Source organism: Alosa pseudoharengus, unplaced genomic scaffold, assembly GCF_046254945.1.
Source record: "Alosa pseudoharengus isolate Yale_2024_CS ecotype anadromous, Long Island Sound unplaced genomic scaffold, YU_APseudo_1.1 YU_APseudo_1.1_scf_2, whole genome shotgun sequence".
In the NCBI taxonomy this organism is placed as follows: Eukaryota; Metazoa; Chordata; class Actinopteri; order Clupeiformes; family Clupeidae; genus Alosa; species Alosa pseudoharengus.
The window spans coordinates 5,514,144-5,523,004 of NW_027468663.1; positions in this window are offsets into that span (position 1 = coordinate 5,514,144).

Here is an 8,861-nt window from a genome sequence, read left to right on the forward strand (position 1 = left end):
GATGAAATCGCATTGATTATAGAACAGGGGTGTCGACTCTTTGAAGAGGCAGTGCGTTCATAACTGGTGGGCCAGCTCTAGGCTACAAAAAATATTTTCATAGGCCTACGCCAAATGTAGGCTAAAGGCTTGAGTTAAACTTGAGTCTGACACCTGTGATTTAGAACAATTAATTAATACATAGGCTATATCTATTCCTTGAGACAGGCAGTTAGGCCTAGAGTTTTCATGAAAATCGCGCTGAACATAGGCTATTTAGGACAGTGTCAGTGCGCTCTTTGCAGAAGCAGTGCGTTCATGCATGGCAACTCTATACACGCAAAAAATATTTTCATACGCCAGATATAGGTTAAAGGCAAACTTGAGTTTGACACCTGTAATTTAGAACAATCAGGCCTACCTGACAGGCAGTTAAACCTAGAGTTTTCATGAAAGTCGAGTTGAACGAACAGGGGTGTCAGTGCGCTGCAGAAGCAGAACGTTCATGCATGGCGGGCCATCTCTACACAAAAAACATAGGCCTATGGCCTAGGCCCTTCGTGAAAATTGCTTTGAGCAATTGTTATTAGGCCTAAAAATAATTAAAAAGTTCTAGTAGGCTTTGTCAAACTTCCTCAACAACTGTCGGGCTGGACGGAACGTGGGCCGTAGTCCTATGTCAAGCCACACTCTAAAAAATGCTGGGTTATTTTTTCAACCCAAACGCTGGGTTGAGGCTGTTGGGTCGTTTTGTTTGGTTGTTTTTACTCATATTGGGTCATTTCTGTAACCCAGCTTGCTGGGTTGATAGTTTATCACTGCTGGGTTGATAGTTTAGGGCTGTGCTCCCCCCTGTCCCCCACCTGACGTGGAGTACACTACCCAGCACCAGGGTGACTTCAACACAGCTGCATAGTTATTTGAAGGTTGAGAGAAAAAAAATCGGCAGGCAGGCATATTCTTTCAACCGTCCAGTCCAGCAGCTGTCAACATGGAATGGAAATCAGGTGATTTCGGAAGGTATGTATATGCTTTTATTTATTTATTTTTATCCAGACGGATTTTAAAAGTCCACCCAGAGACATACCCTTCGTGATATCAAGGAATATTCTGCCTGCCATTTCGTTCAGCTTCAAGCAGGTTAGCAGGTGTCATTCATTCCAGCTAATATTAGCTACTGTTAATGTTAAATCTACACAAAGACAGACTCATAAAACATATTTCTGTATTCACTGGGTAGGAACTGCTGAACAGAAACAAAACAAACTTTTACAACGAACTACAATTAGCATACCAGCAGCTGGTAGGTAACGTTAGCAGACTTGGAAACTTCATGCTAATTAAATATGCTTCGTGGCTAACGTTTGTCAACTAGAACTAGCTAACAGTCGAAGTAGTCTCTTCACAACACACGTAACTTACGATAATAATCATGCCAAACAACATCTTATTAAATCATTCAGGGTAGCCTCATATGATAGCCATGTAACTTACTGGGTGGTTCTTGGTGGTAACATTAACTTGGATTCACTAAGAATGTGTTAACATAGCTAGCTAACGTTAGCACTGCTGACTGTCAGCCTAATGTTAGGCTAACGTTAATGGTAATGTTACCTGCTAGTGTTATCAAGCTCATCTGACATTTAAACGCACGTTTTGTATTACCGGTATTACAACTCCATAATATGAGGTGGTCATGGTTTCCGAGTGTGTTGCACTAATAATTTGTCTCCTGGTGGATTTTTATGTCTGTCAACATCATGCACTGGTAATGGTTCATGCACGTCTTGATATAAAGTTTTGTAGGCTAACCGTGATTAAAATGCACTCTTTTTTTCTTTGATTGACAGGACTGACCCCCAAAACGGACTTTGGAATCTGCCTGCCTTCATGGAAGTATCACATGCATTTTATACTAGGCTATCTATTCAAAAATAAAGAAAACTATCAAATAAATAATTATGTTTAACTTTTTTATTTCATTGCATGGCTTTTGATGGACATTTAATATAGACTGTCTATATCAGGCCTAAAGCTGTTAACAGAAGGTGTGACTTTCAAGTAAGTAAATACAAACTTTGAGTTATTACAAGTTTGTACAAGCAGAGTATTTTAAAAATCAACCAGTAGTTTTGGGGGGATTTGGTTACTTAACCCAAACGTTATGTAACTTTAACTAAACAGTTGTGTCAACATAACCCAACATATAGGTTAAATGTCAACCCAGTTGTTGGGTTAAATTTAGTAACCCAATTTGCTTGGTTAAGATAACCCAATGCTGTGTTGGACCACATTTTACTCAGCGGCTGGGTTGAAAACAACCCAGTTTGGGTTGTTTTCAACCCAGCATTTTTTAGAGTGCATTCGCGCAAGACCTGTGCGCACATCCATCAACCCTGAAAGAAGGGGAAAGTCCATCCTGTCTCGTAGGTAATCTTTCAGCAGTGTGCACCCTCATAAAGAGATTGACTGTAATGAGAAAATGATCTTTGCCCACTTTGGCATATTGATATTGTCAGTCAGCTAGCTAAATTTGAAAACCCCGCGAGCTGTGTGTTTGAAGGGCGGTTTGCGCCGCAGTAGGGGAGAACCAGACTGAAACACTTTTTAATTAAACGTAATTTACAAAGACATCGTAAAACACTGAAAGCTAATATTTTGTCACAAGCAACCTACATCTGTCCTCTGTCAAATACAGTTGCATTTTCAGGTCTGAACAAAACCATTCAGTAGTTATTTAAGGAGAAATCGAACGTGCGTTTTGTTTCATTCGTCCCTCCTGGCCGGGATAAATGAAACGACATGAGGGACGAAAGAAACATACAGCTTAAACTTCCCACAACTTCAATATTTGACAACATCATGAATGGTACTTAATATGTGTTATTTTAGATAAATTACTGCTGGGCTTTACTGTCTGCTATGAATATCTAACAACTTATTGCCGTCATTGTGAAGCGCATATCTCGCGGTTATGGAAATACCATGCACTATGCCATTTATAGCTAGAATGCATGTTTCGATACATAAGGTGACGTGAGCTGAGAGTGTCTGTTGTGAGTTTAGGGGGCACGTCAGCCAGAGGGTGTGTGAGTGAGTGAGTGAGTGAGAGACTGCTGCCTGCTGAGGGTCGCTGGAAGAAGGGTCTGAAGTGCTTATGTGTTTCGGCTACAAAAACCCGCCGAACTGATCCGAAACCAGCCCAATTTTTATACACCCGCCCAAACCCATTTTTGCCCGCAAAATAGATTGCAAAACCGCCCAATTGGGCGGGAAACCGCCCAATCTGGCAACCCTGACTGCAAGTCTGGGTGGAGCCAGAGACGGTAAATCCAGCCATTCCACAATCCTTCAAAATAAAAGTCGGAATTTATTCGTTTTTCAATTCATAATAAAGAACAAAACTAATTTTAAACTGTAATGCGTTACCAAAGGTAAACTAAACTTTGTAAATAAATAAATAAATAAATAAATAAATAAAAAATAGAAATGAAAAAATACCTTAAAATGCTATCTTATTTCTAAGAACATACACAGTAATTGCATAGGACCAACTAATGGACTTCAAAATGTGTGGCTGCGAAAACAAGTTGTGCATAGGCCTATTTAGAGGGAGAGCAGATAGCTAACAAACGTTCAGAAAAAGTCCTGTTGGCAAATTTGAGGAAAAGTCGGTAAAGGGGCTATTTCACACAATTTGAGGGTGCTGAATTCAAATATTTTGTTTACCAAGCTCAATTTTGAGTTGTAAGCTTGCTAATTAGCATAATTAGCATAATTCACATACTTTTTGGTTTTGCCATCAGATACCATAGGAATTGCAAAAAATAAGGCATTAATATACTCTTTATGTATCAGATATGTTGTAGGACAGGACAGGAATTACCCCAATGACCCTCAAGTAGCAAATTAAAATAAGCTAAAATTAAAATATAAATTGAAATAATAGCTAAAATTCAGTATGACGTTTAGAAGCAAAATAGATTCCTTGATAATAAATTGATAGAGTAGTAGGTGACTGCTCATTTTTCTGTAGAAAGTACTTTGTCACTAACTATTATGAACAGTTGTCAGTCTTTACAGAGGATTTACACTGTATTTTTTTGTACTGTAAAGGTGACTGTGCTTGCCTAGTTAAAACATCTCACTGGTGCTCTTTCCTATCATTCAAATTCCAGCCATACAAAAAATGGAAGAGTGGGCATATTTGAGGGTTGCTAAAGAGTGCTATGGAGATTGCATTATTTGCAAAAAAATAGACAAGATATCCTTTAGTGCAACAAAAAGAAACATTCTCCAGTGCATCATTACTGCATATGATGCTGAAAGGGAAGTGGACCTAGAACAAATCCTCAGCTATAAACTGATTATTGTCCCTGTACTGTAGCTATTGCAGATAGCGATGGTTATTTGTGAAGTGGAAATAAGTCTATCCTCACTCAAGTGCTGTCTAGCAATGTGGAATGTCCAGTAGTGATTACTGCAAAAACTGCTCATTCAACACTGGTAATAGATGCTCAAGATCTAGTCATGTCTTTAGGACACACATCTGACTGCAGCACATTTAAGAAGTATGCAGGAAAATTTGTAAGAAACTTTTGTATTGTTATTTGGTATTTTTTATGTGGTAGCAAATGATGTTGACCATCAAAGAAATAGACCTAATGTAGGAATGCACACAGATATTGCAACAGATACGCTCAGGCCAATCCAAACTTTTCTCATCTGTTGTTCCTCGTTTGTGGAACTCCTGAAGACCCAGCTCTTTAGAGAACATATCCTCTCATAGCACCACTTACAACAAGTCTTGCTGATCCTAGCACTTACCACCCATCTTGAACTGACACTCAACTGTTTAAAAACAGCACTCACTGATGGACTATTCTTACTGTGCTCTACCGTTTTTAAGTTGTCCTAAAATTGTTGAGAGAATTACTGACGGCGATTCATTCATCAGACTTGGGAGTGTGGAATCTACAGCGTGAATTCCCTCTTAACTGTTGTAATGTAATGTAATGTAATAATGGTGTAGGCCCATCTGATTAAGACCCAAAGAGTGGTTGAAACGTACTTATTAAATAACACTGGGAGCAAAGAAGACTATCTTCACTTTTTCCCCTTTGCAACTGTCAAAGAAATCCCATAAACACAGGAAGGCCTAGGGTATCCTACATCAGATGGCCTAAAAATTAGGCTCTTCTGCATAGCATTAAGTGATTGGCATGCAGTAATTTGAACACTGATCTTGATCTAGCCTACTTTGGCTATTTAAAGGTAATTTATTTCCAAAACATCACACAATATAAATGAGCTATAACAAACAATAAAGGACTTAATCACACACAAACTACTATTTCACTGACTACAAAAATAATAATTATGTAGGAAGTTTAGAAGTTTTAAACCCAGAATTGACCAAAAGTGCACCAAATTCAACACAAATGACTCAATACACTTGGAGGAGGCCTGCGTCCTTTCTTTTTCCAGATATTTTAGGATTTGGATATCATTTCAGTATTGATCAAGATATTTATGGCAAGTATTGTATCGAAGTCATAATTTTGGTATCGTGACAACACTATGACAGAGCCACTCTGTTTTCTAGATGTCGAGGATCGGAAGCTCTACCACCAACAAGTGATGCTGCTCAATGGCATATTAGAAGAGCACATTATCAAGCTCTATATGGAGGCAAGCACACATACCAAATCCAGAAGTAAAATGTTTTTTACTTGTCGGTTGTTGCTGACAGTAGATGCAGATCTGCATTAGGCTTATTCCCGCAATCTAAGTTCATATAGGATATATTCTGAGTTGAAGGTTATCTGTGCAATTTGTTATTGTGATGAAATGCATTAAACACCACAAGTGACTCACTATGTTAGCAATAAAAATATGGTTGTGTTTTGATTAGAATTTCCGAGTTACATGTTAACTGTAATCATGTTCCCATTAAATACGTTAATAAACTATAGTATGGCTTCTTTAATGCTAACATGTATTTAGAGAACACTTTTATTTGGTTTTAGTGATTACTTTTGAAATCAACACAATTTAGGGAAAATAAGCAAAAATAATCACTATTTTATGTTAAAATGCTGATTATGCGGCTTAGAACTCATAATTGAGCTTGGTAAACAAAATATTCAGAATCAGCACCCTCAAATTAGGTAAGAAGGATGGTTTACCAACTTTTCCTCAAATTTGCCGTCAGAAGTTCTCTTCTGTGAAGCTGCTCTCCCTCTAATTTACAGTCGCTTTGGTGCTTTTTTCAGATCAGAATGAAAATTCTCATAACTATTAGTTCAACCTCCACAACATTTAGTCATTTGTGCACATCATAGTAGCAATTTCTCCTTCCTCTGAACAAATTGCAAATACTTTTGGACATGTATCAGTTGCTTTCATACAATTCTCTGCTGTTTTTTAACATTATCATTTGCTTATGTCATGTCAGTCAAAATGAACTATACTTATGAATGCTGAATAGTCGTTCCCAATAAAACTAATAGTCTTCATTTCATTGCTTGAGTCATTACATACAAAATTGTTGAACTAGTTATCAAATTCTGTCACAATGCTGTAGAATTGCAAAGAGCATACAGTAAAAATGTACGTATTCAGTGTCTTGTACTCACTTACTCACCTAACTACAGCAATGTGTAACTTTACTGTAGTTTTCAAATGGCTATACAAGTACTGTATAGTGCTGTCTTGAGCATGTTCAGGTAGTTTCACCGAGTTCTGACCTTTTTTTGCATTGGAAAACACTGAGAGAACTGTCATAATGAAATCATGACAAAGCCATTTGACTATCTTGTTCATAAACGATGGTGTCAAGACTTCTCATTTTGATGACACTGACAGTTTCATTGACATGAATTCCTGCTTTTGAGGAATGGACTATCCATTTTGAGCAAGTGACGCACTTTTGCAGGTCATCCACTAGGTTTTGCAGTTTGCACTAATTGTTTTGATAATTGCACTAACTGCTGTGCAAATGTTAATGTGAGAAAAGCACCAAAGCGACTGAGAAAAACTGTAATGAAGTTGTTCTGATATTGTTTGTTGCCCTTTCCCCTCATATCCCCTGCAAATTTGAAAGTAAGAAGTATATGACTATGACTTAGTTAATATAGATTTCTGCTTTTCTTGGCTACTGCTGGTTGTACTCATTTACAGTGCCTGCCAGATATTTATTAAGCTACAGATATTTCTATTTATAACGTTTACATATTAAGTCATGTAAACTTTATAATTCTGTTTACATTAGCACTGGCTAGTTTATCGTATAAAAGCCATTTTTTTTTTTTTTTTTTTTTTTATTTTTTTTTTTTTTAAATAATCAGTGTTTTAACATGTAAGCAGCAAATAATTGTGCTGTTTTTTTCTGGGCAGCCGTGGCCTACTGGTTAGCACTTCGGACCTGTAACCGGAGGGTTGCCGGTTCGAACCCCGATCAGTAGGCACGGCTGAAGTGCCCTTGAGCAAGGCACCTAACCCCTCACTCACCCCAAGCCAACCAAATTTAGCCCTGCCCACAACATTTGAGGTCGGGAAGTTCGGTCTGAAATTGTACCGTTGAGGAGCAACTATGCCCGAACTAGAGCTGTTCAGACCAATCAAATTTTCGAGATGGTCTGTCATCGGTACAATGATGGGCCGATCAGCATCAGTGCCTCATCTATCGCGTCATCTGATATGATAAAAGTATCACATTTGGTAAAGAAACTCACAAAGGAGGTCTGATCGGATTTAGAAGACACCTCGGATTTGGCCCCTGGGGGCCATGGCAGCTATTCTTCAAAATGACAGACAAATATGTATTTTATTAGGTGGAAAATGATAGAAAACAGAATCTAACAACTAATACAGTTGCATATTTTACCATAAATCTATGTAATTCTTCACACATACTCATGAACAAGGCCTTTTAATATTTTAATAATTAAAAATAAAAAAGGTAGTATGTATTACGATGTCCCCTCTTGTAGCCTGCAGTAGGTGGCAGTATAGCCTGCCCTGGCATATCTATGACATGAATACCTGCTTTTGAGGAATAGACTATCCATTTTGCAGGTCATCCACTAGATTTTGCAGTTTGCACTAATTGTTTTGAGAATTGCACTAACTGCTGTGCAAATGTTAATAGTGATGTGAGAAAAGCACCAAAGCGACTGAGAAAAACTGTAAAATGGGGTGAAATGGAATCCTTACATGTAGGCCTAGCCAACTTTCACACAAGACATAGGCTAGATATTGATGCCTAATCCACCTTTGGGGGTACCAGTGCATGATATGTAGATAGATAGATAGATAGATAGATAGATAGATAGATACTTTATTGATCCCTAGGGGAAATTCAAGGTCACAGTAGCATACAGACAACATACACACACACATTCACTAACAGCAGAAAAAGTAATTAAAAGTATAAAATATAAAAAAACATAACTAAGCAATAAGGATTGTAGAAGATAAAGAATATACTAATATACTAAAATACAAATTATACTAAATAAAACTTAATCTAAATCAATTCTAAAAAAACAGTATCCACATAGTGGGTGATTAATCAATCAGGTGCGCTTGCAATGACTGAAGCAGGGACTGAGCCTGTGGTCCTGTGCATAAGGTAAGGTAGGTGCTATTTGTGAATGAGTGTCATGGTGATGGTGCAAATGAGTAAGTCAAACGAGTAACTCAAACAGTGCAACAGTGCAAGAATAAAGTCTATATATCTATGTATAAATACAGTTTTTCTCAGTCACTTTGGTGCTTTTCTCACATCACTATTAACATTTGCACAGCAGTTAGTGCAATTCTCGGTGACACTACCTGAACATGCTCATGACAGCACTATACAGTACTTGTACAGCCAT